This window comes from Macadamia integrifolia, unplaced genomic scaffold (genome assembly GCF_013358625.1).
Source record: "Macadamia integrifolia cultivar HAES 741 unplaced genomic scaffold, SCU_Mint_v3 scaffold3100, whole genome shotgun sequence".
Lineage (NCBI taxonomy): Eukaryota > Viridiplantae > Streptophyta > Magnoliopsida > Proteales > Proteaceae > Macadamia > Macadamia integrifolia.
In genome coordinates, this window is record NW_024869205.1 from 13729 (window position 1) to 27444 (window position 13716).

General features: G+C 37.8%; 1 non-coding gene across 1 annotated transcript; it reads right to left on the reverse strand.

Annotated features, from left to right (window-relative positions):
* Positions 1-5541: 5541 nt before the first annotated feature.
* Positions 5542-5648, reverse strand: LOC122067764. Its single transcript, XR_006136870.1, has one exon. It is a non-coding gene; the product is annotated as a small nucleolar RNA R71 (small nucleolar RNA).
* Between the last annotated feature and the right edge of the window lie 8068 nt (positions 5649-13716).

The window sequence follows — 13716 nt, forward strand, 5'->3', positions numbered from 1 at the left end:
TTCTTTCTTGCAATCGAAAGTCCCAGATAGCCCAGATTGGTTCAAAAGATCCAGCTTGGAGACCAGATTCCCTAAGTTGACACATAGAAGCCCAGCTAAGGAAAATCCAAGAATCGAATATTTTTGTCTTTTGCAAGATTGAAAGAGAAGCAAATTTCTTTCTTGTAATCGGTGGCCCCCAATAGCCCAGATTGTTTCGAAAGGTCCAGCCTAGAGACCAAATTCTCTAAGCCGGCACATGGAAGCCCAGCCTAGGAAAAGTCAAAGATCAAGTACTAATTTTTTTTTGCAGGATTAGAAGAGCAGCGAATTTCTTTCCTACAATCGATAGCCCAGGTAAATCCTAAACTTTAAAGTAGTTAAGAGATATTACCTGTTGTATTTTCAACTTTTTCATTAATGAACAAGATGACAGCAATATATGCTCTGGGTGAAAAAATGTGGTAGTTCTTTTCTTTGCCCTTCGGTTGTTGGCACATGCCTCGACCAAAGAGGGCATTCTGTAGACACCCAATTTTGTCACCTTCCTCCACTATGATGAACTATGGATCTTAGATGCAACTTCTTACTTCCGATCGACAGAGATGATGATTGATTGAGGTAATCCGACCCAAAAATATTTCATACCCACCCAAAATCTTGAAAACCTTATGTGAGAGAAAAGAAAGGTCCAATTATGATGTTTCATATGCGAAGGAATTCGGTTCTGGGTGACCATACAAATGCATAGTACTGAGAATTACGATTCCAATGATATATGGTACGTCAAAATTGGATCTTTTGCAATCACTCCTAGAAATTATACCTTGAGCGCCCAAATCCTGCCTATGCGAGCCCCCATGCCTTACCTTGAGTGCCCAAACCCTGCCATGTGAGCCCCCATGCCTTGCTTTGAGTGCCCATACCCCGACCATGCAAGCCCCCATGCCTTGTCTTGCACCCCTGCCCACGCCCCGCATGCACCTGACTAAGCCCCGCACGCACCCAACCAAGCCCCGTGCATACCCGGCAGGCCTCGCATGCACCTGACCAAGCCCTGTGCAAACCAGACCAAGCCCCGTGCATACCCAACCAAGCCTCAGTGCCCCTGTGCAAGCCTCAGGGTCCCTGTTGAAGCTCCGGTGCCCCTGCTGAAGCTCCAGCGCCTTTGTTTTAGCCCCAACACCCCTGTCGAGGGCTCAACACCCCCACCAATGATCGATTTGGAGAAGGTATTCCCTCTTCACATGCCTATGTACCCCACACTACACCGCTAGCGTACCCTACACCATGGCCTCTCATTGGTCCAAAAAAGGCATCTTTTTACCTATAAGGCCCAAAGAAATTTACCCTCCACCCCATTGGTCCAAAATTTCATACTTTCACCCAATTGGTTTAGAAAAATTACTTTTTACCACCATTGGCTAAGGATTTTTCTCTTTCCTGCTTATTGGTTCAAAAATTCTATAAATACCCCCTCCCTTTGGTTTTACACACAACAAACACCCAAGTCTCTTAGGAGCATCCATAGTAGAGAAGCTCTACCCTCTCTCCTCCCCTTCCCCCCTTGAGGTTTTTCAAGTCCTCGAAGAGTCTTCATAAGATCCGAGTGTTCTTTGGGCCTTCAAAATTCTTTAATCCTTTGCCTTCTTTGAGTAAGATTTCATATAGGAAAAGTTTCCCCTTAGTCTCCCACCCCCTTTTGAGGTTCTTCAAGTCTTCGGAGAGATCTTCGTAAGATTCCTTTGAATCTTCGAAGTCTTCTTCGGGCCTTCTAAGTTTTTTAACCATTTAGGTTTTAGCCCATTCCCTACCACCTCAGCCTAGCCCTCCCATAGCCTATCCCCATCTGAAGCTCTATCGGAGTGCCATTTCAGCCAAAAATCCAAAAATAACCCATCCCTAGCAGAAGCTCTACCGAATCAATACCGTAGTTAAAATCCAAAAGTAACCGTTCCTAATCAAAACTCTGTCCAATCAACATCTCTTAAGAAAGGAAGTTGGAGGTCAAGACCATCTTCCCTTGAGGGCACTAATGGGGGTCTTACCCCTCTTGACTTAAAATAAGGGTCAAGCTCAGGTATAATTTCTCACCTCAATTAGCATAATGTAAACTTTATATTGACCTTGTTATAGTGTACAAAATCATTTAAATTTAGTTAATGTATATATGTGTGATAATTTAGCCATGTATGCGGAATAGGAATAATCATGAAAAATATTCGTTCTTAAGCATCAAGTAGGAAGACCGGTTGAACCGGGCAGATTGGGTGCCTAACACCTTCCTAATTCTATAACCTGACACATATCCTAAATCTCTAGACCATACCAACTTTTGGGCCCTTTTCTCAGGAATCAGGCCCACTCTCGGGTCCTAGGCCCATAATCCTAGGTGGTGACTCCAACCCTTTTTGTATGATCCTGATCCCCCATATTGGACCATCATCAAACCCCCGTCTCAGTGATGACCTTTACACTCTTGTGAAATAGGCCTCCATGTATCTCTAAGCAGCGGTACGGTAGTGCAGGACCTACAGGTAAGCACACACAACACAACCCTCCTTAAAAAAGAGAAAGAGAGGAGAGGGGGCCGAATGCTTAAAGTCATTCCCCCGTAAGGGAAGAGAATCTCCAGCCGATACCCTCACAGTATTGAAAATGGTTGTGTGCCCTGAAGCGTAGGTTGTACAGGAGGTGGAATTGGCTATGTCTCTCTAGCTTGGATCACATTCTTAATCCAAGTGTCCAATCCTATCATAAACTCTCTCTGTTGTTGATGCAGTGCTTACATCAGATTGTTTATGATGGAGGCTGATGAGCACATTTATGCGTGAAATCTAGGGTAGTAAAACATGCATTTTACATATTTAGAATGGAGCTACCTTGGGTTTTACTCTCTTTTTGCAGGTTTTATATTTTCAAGGTTTTAAGGACTATCGGGTGCTATATCTCCAATTTTACACATAAAAAGATCCTATTTCTTTTCATGGTTGCAAAGAGGATGAAGTTCTGAGCAAGATGGACATGTTCAATTGCGAGTACACATTCGTTTGGTCAATCGTACAAGTGATTATTCTTTTTGGGCCAGAAAAAGAATAATGGATTAGAACTGAACTGAGATGCAGAACCAGCCCATCTGCAATTGTTTCAAGGGTATAAGGAATATTCTAAATACCAACAAGGATCGATGGACCACATCTTTAAGTGAATGAAGATTCGTTTTTGGTAACAACAACTACCTAGCGTAATTGGTGAGTTGTAGTGTGCAAAAGCCCTTCCTTATTAGGAGGTCTCAAGTTTGAACCTCTTAACTACCATTTTGTTGAGGTTTTTATTTTAGAATATTTTCTCTTTCCTACTCATCATTCAAAGGAGGTCGGCCAAAGGGTTTCTTATGCAAGAGGAGAGAGAAATAAGGAAATAAAGAGAAAAATAGAAAAAAGGGAGAAAAAATAGGAAAGAAAAAAAATTTAAAAAAATAAAAAAAAATAATTAAAAAAATCGTCCAAGAGGCTGCCACGTTTGAAGAAGAGAGAGAAAAAAAATAAAAAATAAAAGAAAAAAAGAAGCAAAATCGTTGGAAATTCCCTACTTCCTATAATTCTATATTTTCTCTCTCCTCCACCTCATCAACAAGATAAAAAACTCTTTTTTTTTAGAAACTAAAATCTTTAACTTCCCTCCCCCATTCTCTATATGATAGAATTAACATAAGGGGAGGAGGCACTTCATTCTTCTTCTATGGTTTTTTTTTTAGTTGCTCTATCTCTTTCTCTAGCTCTAGTTCTAGGTTTATGCTTTAAACACTTTTGTAAGTTATTTTTATTCAATTAATGCAAGCACTTTTGTTTTTGATTCAGTCTTTTATTTTTATTGTTTAAGAAATTCAAGTTGTAATTTTCAAGTTCTAGTTCTAGGCTTAGTTCTAGGTGACAAGAATAAGTTATGAAGCATGTGTTTCAAGTTCAATTTATTTTTTCTTCAGATTTGTTTTATCTAGTACTAGAAATTTCGGATTTGGTTTATTCCAGATCTGATTTTTAGTACTGGTAGTATCTCAAATCGATCAAGTTTTTAGTTCAAGGGTTGAAGTTCAAGTAAGTAGGCTCCTTCAGTAGTCTTCTCTCCCCCCTCTCATTCCCTCTTCTGACTACCCTTTCTTTCTTAATTTAGGATTTTAATTTCAGTCCTTATATTATTGCTATCCCTTTCCTCTAAGGTTCATGGCTAGTGTATGTGTTGGCTTTGCCCCTCCTAGCCATAAAACCATCAATTTATTGCTTTTATTTTAATTGTCTCCCTTTCCCTAAAGCCAAGTAAAGTAACCCTTGTAAGACTCTGGTCAAGTAGGGAAGCTCATATTATGATGCATCCCTCGGGCTAAGTTGAGAAACCTATTTGTAAGTCTCTCTCTAGCTTTATCCCCTTTCTTTTACTTTATTTTTATTTCAGTATTTTTTTTCATTTATTATTTTTTTTAATTGCGTGTGTTCTTTAATTTCAGTTATTTATTTATTTAATTTTAATTGCGTAGCTTGCATCTTTAAATTCTTAGATGATGAATGGTTAGGACTTTATTTTAGATACATATGTTTAGGACGGTAATTAGAATTAGATCACAATCATTAATCAGTTCACTTTTGCATTATTAAAAGAAAAAAAAATAAAGTGGTTGCTTCCCTGTGTTCGACCTGTAGCTACACTGATCTGTACGCTTGCGGTTACATTTTAAAATCTCAAACAAGTTTTTGACGCCATTGCCGAGGAGACCGTTCCATGTTATTTTTTGCTTTCTTTTTGTAAATTGGAGTGCTTTGTTTGCTTTGTTTTATTTTTCTTTTTCTTTCATTGAATTCCTAAGAATAACAACTTATAATAATAGTTGTATCGGTGGAGGTCACCATGCCTCACAGTATGATAAAGACAGGTTTCGCCCTGTAGCAGTATCTCAGGAATTGACCTGAGCAACCCTTACCGGTAAGCTCCCGAAAAGCCAAAAAATCAAAAAAAAAATAAAAAATTGTTACCCATTCTTTTGTGCTTGTCTTGCTCTAGTTGTGGGTAGTTTTCTGTTACATGAGTGTTAGGTGGGTACGTAATGCTAAGAATCAGTTAGAAAGAAGAGATCCAACAAGTAGTGACCCTATACATTTGTTCTCTTTAAAACCTTTCAATATGGGAGACCAACATCAAAACCTTTCACCTAAATCTCTAAAAGATAGGTTCTACCTTACTAGAATAGCCCAACCTTCCTGCATAGTTCTACCACAAGCCCAGAGCAATAATTTTGAACTCAAATCTCAATACATCACTATGTTGCCCCACTTCTATGGGTTGACCTCTGAGGATGCATACCTATTTCTAAGGGAATTTGAAGAGGTATGTGTTCTAATTAAGATCCAACAGCTTTCTGATGATGTTGTTAAGCTTAGGTTTATCACTTTTGCATTAAAAGACTAAGCTAAGAAGTGGTTGTATGGGTTACCCATAAATTCCATAACCTTATGGGAACAGTTCATAGTTGTCTTCCTTAAGAAGTTTTTCCCAACCCACAAGACCAATAAGCTTAGAAGTGATATCCTTCAGTTTAGGCAAAAGCCTAGTGAGTCCTTTTCCAAACTTATGGAGAGATTCAAGGATCTACTCCAAGAATTCCCTCACCATGGCCTAGACTTATAGCATTTATGTCAAATAATTTATGAGGGTAATGATTACCCAACTAAATAAATGATAGAGTCTATGTGCCCTGAGGGATTCACATCCTTTACAGATAAAGGAAAGGCATGGAAATTCCTACTTGACTTAGTTGATAAAACCTGTGAATGGGAATCAACCTAAGAGAGTGAAAGAACTATAAGAGGAAAATGATATTTTGTGGATGGGATAGTAGCCAAGGAAGCCCATTTGGACAGCCTAATCAAGAGAATTGAGGCTATTGTTCCTAGAGAGCCATCATCAGTCAATTTGGTTAAGATTTGTGCTTGGTGCCAGTCCCCTGAACATGTCATAGAAGAATGCCTCAATACCTCTGGGGGCACTTCTAATGATAGTGTTAATGCCTTATACTAGAATAATCCATATAGTAACACCTACAATCCAGGATGGAGAAATCACCTAAATTTCTCTTAGAATCAGGGCAACCAAGCAAGGCCTTCCAATTTTCATAATCAAGGTCAACCTAGACTCCAAATGCCTCCCTTTGCACAACAATCTTTTTCCTAAAATATTTTTCCTAGGTTAAATGTAGGACCGCAGGCTAGTTTTCCTAGGGTCCCTCTCCTATCATCTTATCAGTAACCCCCTGGGTTTACCAACACTGGAGAGGCAAGTAGAATAAGTGACTTGGAAAAAAATATGGCCCTCCTCATGACAAACCATCAAAATCTTACGAGAGAACTCACCTAAGTTGTTTCAATTATACGTGAAAGGGAGAAAAAAACTTTACCCAGTCAACCAGATCCTAGCCCTAGGCATCATCAGCCTGTTAGCTCACAAACACCAACTAATGCACCACTAAATATAGTACAAGGTCAGACCTAACAAGGGCCCTCTAACCAATGTAATGTTGTTTATGCCCTTAGGAGTAGTAGAGAGTACCAATAAAGTGTTCCTAAATCTTCTCCATCTATTACTCCTGTTAACTCTCCTTCAGTTGAGGACACAAGTGTGCCTCTTGTTCCAGGTTCGTCTAATGAACCTAAAGATTCTTCTGAAACTAAAGATGATTTGGTTGAGGAAACCAAAAATGATTCTTCTAAAAAAGGACAAATCCCTAACAGTCCTTATGTTCATCATATCCTATTTCCTAAGCACTTGGTAAACAAAAAGAAGACTGCTTCCATGGATAAAATTTTAGAAGTCTTCAAAAAGGTAGAAGTGAACATCCCTCTTTTAGATGCCATATCCCAGATCCCCACCTATGCAAAGGTACTGAAAGATTTGTATACTCACAAACGTATCACTAATGTGCCCAAAAAGGCGTTCTTGGCCGGTAACATTAGTTCCATAATTACTCAGCCTATAGCAGCCAAGTATAAGGATCCAGGGAGCCCTACCATATCCTGTGTCATAGGCAACACCTACATTGAGCATGCCTTACTTGACATTGGCGCAAGTGTGAATCTTTTACCTTACCATGTGTACAAGCAACTTGGATTGGGAGAATTGAAAGCCACTGGAACTACTCTTTAGTTGGCAGATAGGTCTGTTAAGATTCCTAAAGGGATGGTTGAGGATGTCTTACTAAAGGTGGGGGAATTTATTTTCCCTATTGATTTCATTATGTTAGATACCAAGCCCTTCTAACCAAGGATGAGATCCCAATAATTCTAGGACGACCATTCTTGGCTACCAGTAATGCATTAATCAACTGTCGGAATGGTTTCCTAAGATTATCTTTTAGTAACTAAACTGTTGAGTTTAATATGTTTAGGATAGGCAAGCAACCACATATGAAAAAAGAGATCAATATGCTTGAGGATTTTCTAGTTTTTTTGTTGATTTAGTTACCAACTTGGATGTTGATTTTGATTCAGAATTCCAAGAGTGTATGGATGAGTTGGATGATGATAGTGAAAATTTATTTTCTAAAGTCTTGAGTCTTCACGCACCTGTGGAGCCCTTAGGACCCCTTTTCAATTCCATTCCCAAACCTTCCATAGTTGAACCGCCTAAGCTAGATCTTAAGGAGTTGCTATATAATTTGAGGTATGCTTTCCTAGGGCCTGACCAGACTCTTCCTATAATAATTTCTTCAAATTTGACTTCTAGCCAGAAAGAGGAGTTACTTAAAGTGTTAAAAGATAATAAGGAAGCCCTAGGTTGGACCATAATTGATATCAAGGGTATAAGCCCTTCTATTATGCAACATCATATACATCTTATGGAGGATTCCAAACCATCCACGGAACCCCAAAGAAGAGCTAACTCAGTGATGATGGAAGTCATTAAGAAAGAGATCTTAAAGTGCTTAGATCATAGAATAATTTATCCTATTTCTGACAACCAATGGGTAAGCCCAGTTCACGTAGTGCCTAAGAAGTCTGGTGTGACTATAGTTTTTAATGCCAATAATAAACTAATTCTAACCCGTGTCCAATCAGGGTAAAGTGTGTATAGACTACAGAAAACTTAATGTGGCAACCTAAAAGGACCACTTCCTATTGCCATTCATTGACCAGATGTCAGAGAGGTTAGCTGGACATGAATACTATTATTTTCTTGATAGATATTTCGGCTATAACTAGATCCCAATTGCTTTAGACGACCAACATAAGACCATTTTTACATGCCCATATGAAATATTTACTTACAGGCGTATGCCCTTTGGGCTTTGCAATGCCCCTGCTACGTTCCAATGATGCATAATTAGAATCTTTTCTGACATGGTCGAAAAATTCTTAAAAGTATTTATGGATGACTTTTCAATTCATGGGAATTCCTATTCTAAATGTCTTCATCATCTTTCTCTAGTTTTGAAAAGGTGCATATCTAAGAATTTGGTTTTGAATTGGGAGAAATATCATTTCATGGTTAAATCTGGTATTGTTTTAGGCCATGTAATATCCAAAGAGGGAATTAAGGTAGATAGAGTTAAAGTGGATTTAATTGATAATTTACCACCTTCTCAATCTGTTAAGGGCATCCAATCTTTTCTAGGGCATCTACAAAAGGTTTATTAAGAAATTTAGTCAGTTAGCCCAACCTCTTACTTCATTACTTGCCAAAGATCAAACTTTTGAGTTTTCTAAAGAGTGCCTAGAATCCTTCAAACAACTTAAAAAGGAGTTGACCAATGCACCCATTGTTCAACCACCTGTTTGGACTGAACCTTTTGAACTGATGTGTGATGCTTCGGATTTTGCCATAGGAGTGATTTTGGGTTAAAGGATTAATAAGTTGTCCACTGTCATTTACTATGCTAGTAGGACCTTAAATGATGCACAACTCAATTATACAACCACTGAAAAAGAATTTTTAGCGGTTGTGTTTGCATTAGAAAAGTTTCAATCTTACTTAGTTGGTTCACATGTGGTGGTGTATACTGATCATTTTGCTCTCAGATACCTAGTTCAGAAGAAGGATGCCAAAGCCCATCTCATTAGGTGGGTTTTACTTTTGCAAGAGTTTGATTTAGAAATTAGAGATAAAAAAGGAGTTGAAAACCTAGTTGTAGACCATTTATCCCGGCTTCCCAATTCCTTGACTGTCGATTCTCCAGTAAACGAGAACTTTTTAGATGAACAATTATTTGCAATGTCCAATGAACCATAGTTTTCTTACATTGTTAACTTCTTAATTTCAAGTGTGACTCCGTATCACTGGTCCACCCAAGATAAGTATAGATTTCATTCCCAAGTTAAGCACTTTTTCTAGGATGATCTTTATTTGTTTAAGATATGTCCAGATCAGATTATCCGACGATGTGTTCCTGATCATGAGCAACATTCCATTTTCTCTTTTTGTCATGATCATGCATGTGGTGGACACTTTGGACCTAAGAAGACTGCCGCAAAGGTTCTCCAATGCGGATTTTATTGGCCCACTCTTTTTAGAGATGCTTTTGATTTTTACAAGGCTTATCTCGCCTGCCAGTCTTTTGGCCGTATCAATAAGAGGAACATGATGCCCCTCAACCCTATTTTGGTAGTTGAGATCTTTGATGTATGGGGCATCGATTTTTATGGGACCATTCCCTAATTCTTTTGGGAATTTGTACATACTTTTGGCCATTGATTATGTTTCTAAATGGATAGAGGCCATACCTTGTAAATCTAATGACTACAAAGTGGTGGTCCAGTTTCTAAAAGAGAATATTTTTTTCCTGCTTTAGTGCACCACGTACAATAATTAGTGATAGGGGTACTCATTTTTGTAATCGACCTTTTGAGGCCCTAATGAAAAAGTATGGGATCATCCATAAGTTACCTACACCTTATCACCCCCAAACTAGTGGCCAAGTGGAGGTGTCAATAGGTAGATCAAACAAATCTTGGAGAAAACTGTTAATCCCAACCGTAAGGATTGGTCCCTTAGGCTCATTGATGCCTTGTGGGCCCATCGGACTGCATTCAAGACTGACCTTGGCCAGTCTCCCTACCGTTTGGTGTATGGGAAAGCCTGTCACTTACCAGTTGAGTTGGAGCATAAGGCCTTTTGGGCCATTAAGAAGCTCAACTTTGATTTGTCTGATGCGGGAATTCATCATAGGCTCCAACTATCTGAGTTAGAGGAACTTAAGAATGATGCCTATGAAAGTTCTAGGATTTACAAGGAAAAGACTAAAGCTTTCCATGATAAGCACATTCTGCGCAAATCTTTTACAATTGGTGATAAGGTCTTATTGTACAACTCTCGATTACATCTTTTTCCTGGTAAAATTAGATCCCGATGGGATGGCCCGTTTATTGTCCATAATGTATATCCCCATGGGGTTGTGGAGATTCTGAATCTAGGAATAGGGGTAATTTTGAAGGTTAATGGTTAGCGTTTGAAGCCATTCCTCGAGTTTCCTACTACTAGTAGTGAAGAGGTCATGGATCTCCATGAACCTCTTTACACTGATGACTAACTTTTAATCAGGTATGACCCCCTTGCATTGTCTTTGCTTTTAATTTTTTTCCATGCATTGAGGACATTGCATGACTTAAGTGTGGGGGAGGGAAACTAGTTTTTGCTTTTTTTCACTTTGTTTTGTTTGTTTTTCTTTTTATTTTTGAGCTTGCTAAGGATGAAGTCCTACTTTGGCTTTTGGCTAATGATCATACCATTCAATTGCTTGATGTATGAAAATAAAAGTTTTGATTAAGGTACCCATTTTGAACGTATAAAAACCCTGTTGAGAAGAAAGAAACAAGCCTGTGTCTTGAGATGGGACTTTCTTTTGAAAAATAAGAGACCCTTGTTTTATGGTGTTGGACCAGATGTAAGTCTGTGGATTCCTTATACTTTTGATTTGGAGTTGAGATATTCTTTTTAATTTGGCATGAGTTGACAAATGCAGAATTTTAAATAAAATGTGAAATGTGGTATAAAGAAGAATAAGAGTGGATTCCCTTAGAACTAGACAGGTCATTGCACCTCAGAAGCGCGGTGTCTTGATCGAAATTCCTAGGGAGAAAATTTCTGAAAGAACTCTAGCATCACTGTCTTTGTGGGCATATGCAAAAAGTGAAACTACATAGTAATTTAGGTGTCTAGTGTTTGCTCCATCATATCATTCAGGCCAAAAGTAGTGGAGTAGAATAGAGTTTATTAAGCGAAAAAAAGAGAAAAAATGTGCAAATGTCATTAATGCTTGGTAATATATTTGGTCAAAAACACTCCAACGCCTTAGTCATTGGTTCCCTATTTCTTCACAAGTGGTTTTACTTTAAGATAAGGATGTTTTGGAAGAGACGAGGTGAGTTCCAAATTAAGAAATATGCTAGTGCCTGGAATTGATAAAGGATAATAAAAGTACAAGTGCGGGGGTCCCTTGTAAGAAAAATTATTTTTGCTCCAGATTGGTATGGGCCTCACCTTTAGCCAAGGTTGAGATTTATTTATTCTGAATTTTAGGTGTATATTCACTGCAAACACCCACGAGAGACAACTTGTCCACTAAGGGTGACATAGGGGTTTAAAGGCTTATTGCACATGCTAAGTGTAACCGTGATTCCTACAAAGTGAGTTAGGTTTTTTGTTTTTATTCTTTTTCATTTTATTTTTCTTGAGGACTAGCAAAGTCTAAGTGTGGGGGAATTCTGATGAGCACATTTATGTGTGAAATCTAGGATAGTAAAACATGCATTTTGCATATTTAGAATGGAGCTACCTTACGTTTTACTCTCTTTTTGCAGGTTTTATATTTTCAATGCTTTAAGGACTATCGAGTGCTATATCTCCAATTTTACATGTAAATATGTCTTATTTCTTTTCATAGTTGCGAAGATGATGAAATTCTGAGCAAGATGGACATGTTCAATTGTAAGTACACATTCGTTTGGTCAACCGTATAAGTGATTATTTTTTTCGGGTTAGAAAAAGAATAATGGATTAGAACTGAACCGAGATACAGAACTAGCCCATCTACAGTTGTTCCAAGGGTATAAAAAATATTCTAAATGCCAACAAGGATCGATGGACCACATCCTTAAGTGATTGAAGTTTCATTTTTGGTAACAACAACTACCTAGCATAGTTGGTGAGTTGTGGTGTGCAAAATCCCTTCCTTATTAGGAGGTCTCAAGTTTGAACCTCTTAACTACCATTTTGTTGAGGTTTTTATTTTAGAAGATTTTCTCTTTCCTACTCATCATTCAAAGGAGGTCAGCTAAAGGGTTTCTTACGCAAGAGGAGAGAGAAATAAGGAAATAAAGAGAAAAATAGAAAAAAGGGAGAAAAAATAGGAAAGAAAAAAAATAAAAAAAATGTCCAAGATGCTGCCCACGTTTGAAGAAGAGAGAGAAAAAAATAAAAAATAAAAGAAAAAAAGAAGCAAAATCGTTGGAAATTCCCTACTTCCTATAATTCTCTATTTTCTCTCTCCTCCACCTCATCAACAAGATAAAAAAAATCTTTTTTTTAGAAACTAAAATCTTTAACTTTCCTCCCCCATTCTCTATATAATAGAATCAACATAAGGGGAGGAGGCACTTCATTCTCCTTCTATGGTTTTTTTTAGTTGCTCTATCTCTTTCTCTAGTTTTCTCTTTCTCTAGCTCTAGTTCTAGGTTTATGCTTTGAACACTTTTGTAAGTTATTTTTATTCAATTAATGCAAGCACTTTTGTTTTTGATTCAATCTTTTTTTTTTTATTATTTAAGCAACTCAAGTTGTAATTTTCAAGTTCTAGTTCTAGTTCTAGGCTTAGTTCTACGTGACAAGAACAAGCTATGAAGAATGTCTTTCATATTCAATTTATTTTTTCTTCAGATTTGTTTTCTCTAGTACTAGAAATTTCAGATTTGGTTTATTCCAAATCTGGTTTTTAGTACTGGTAGTATCTCAAATCGATTAAGTTTTCAGTTCAAAGGTTGAAGTTCAAGTAAGTAGGCTCCTTCAGTAGTCTTCTCTCCCCCTTATCATTCCCTCTTCTGACTACCCTTTCTTTCTTAATTTAGGATTTTAATTTCAGTTGTACATTATTGCTATCCCTTTCCCCCAAGGTTCATGGCTAGTATATGTGTTGGTTTTGCCCCTCCTAGGCATAGAACCATCAATTTATTACTTTTATTTTAATTGTCTCCCTTTCCCTAAAGCCAAGTAGAGTAATCCTTATAAGAGTGACTCTCTGGTCAAGTAGGGAAGCTCATATTACGATGCATCCCTCAGGCTAAGTAGAAAAACCTACTTGTGAGTCTCTCTCTAGCTTTATCCCCTTTCTTTTACTTTATTTTTATTTCAGCATTTTTTCCTTTATTGTTTTTTTTAATTGGGTGGGTTATTTATTTATTTAATTTTAATTGTGTGGCTTGCATCTTTAAATTCTTAGATGACGAATGGTTAGGATGTTATTTTAGATACATATGTTTAGGACGGTAATTAGAATTAGATCACAACCATTAATCAGTTCACTTTCACATTATTAAAAGAAAAAAATAAATAAAGTGGTTGCTCTCCTTGTGTTCGACTCGTAGCTACACCGATTCGTATGCTTGCGGTTACATTTTAAAATCTCAAATAGAGGCCACATCTTGAGCTGTCATTATGGGAGGAGCTGGAAGGGCAACATTAGGTACTATAGGTTTGAGTACT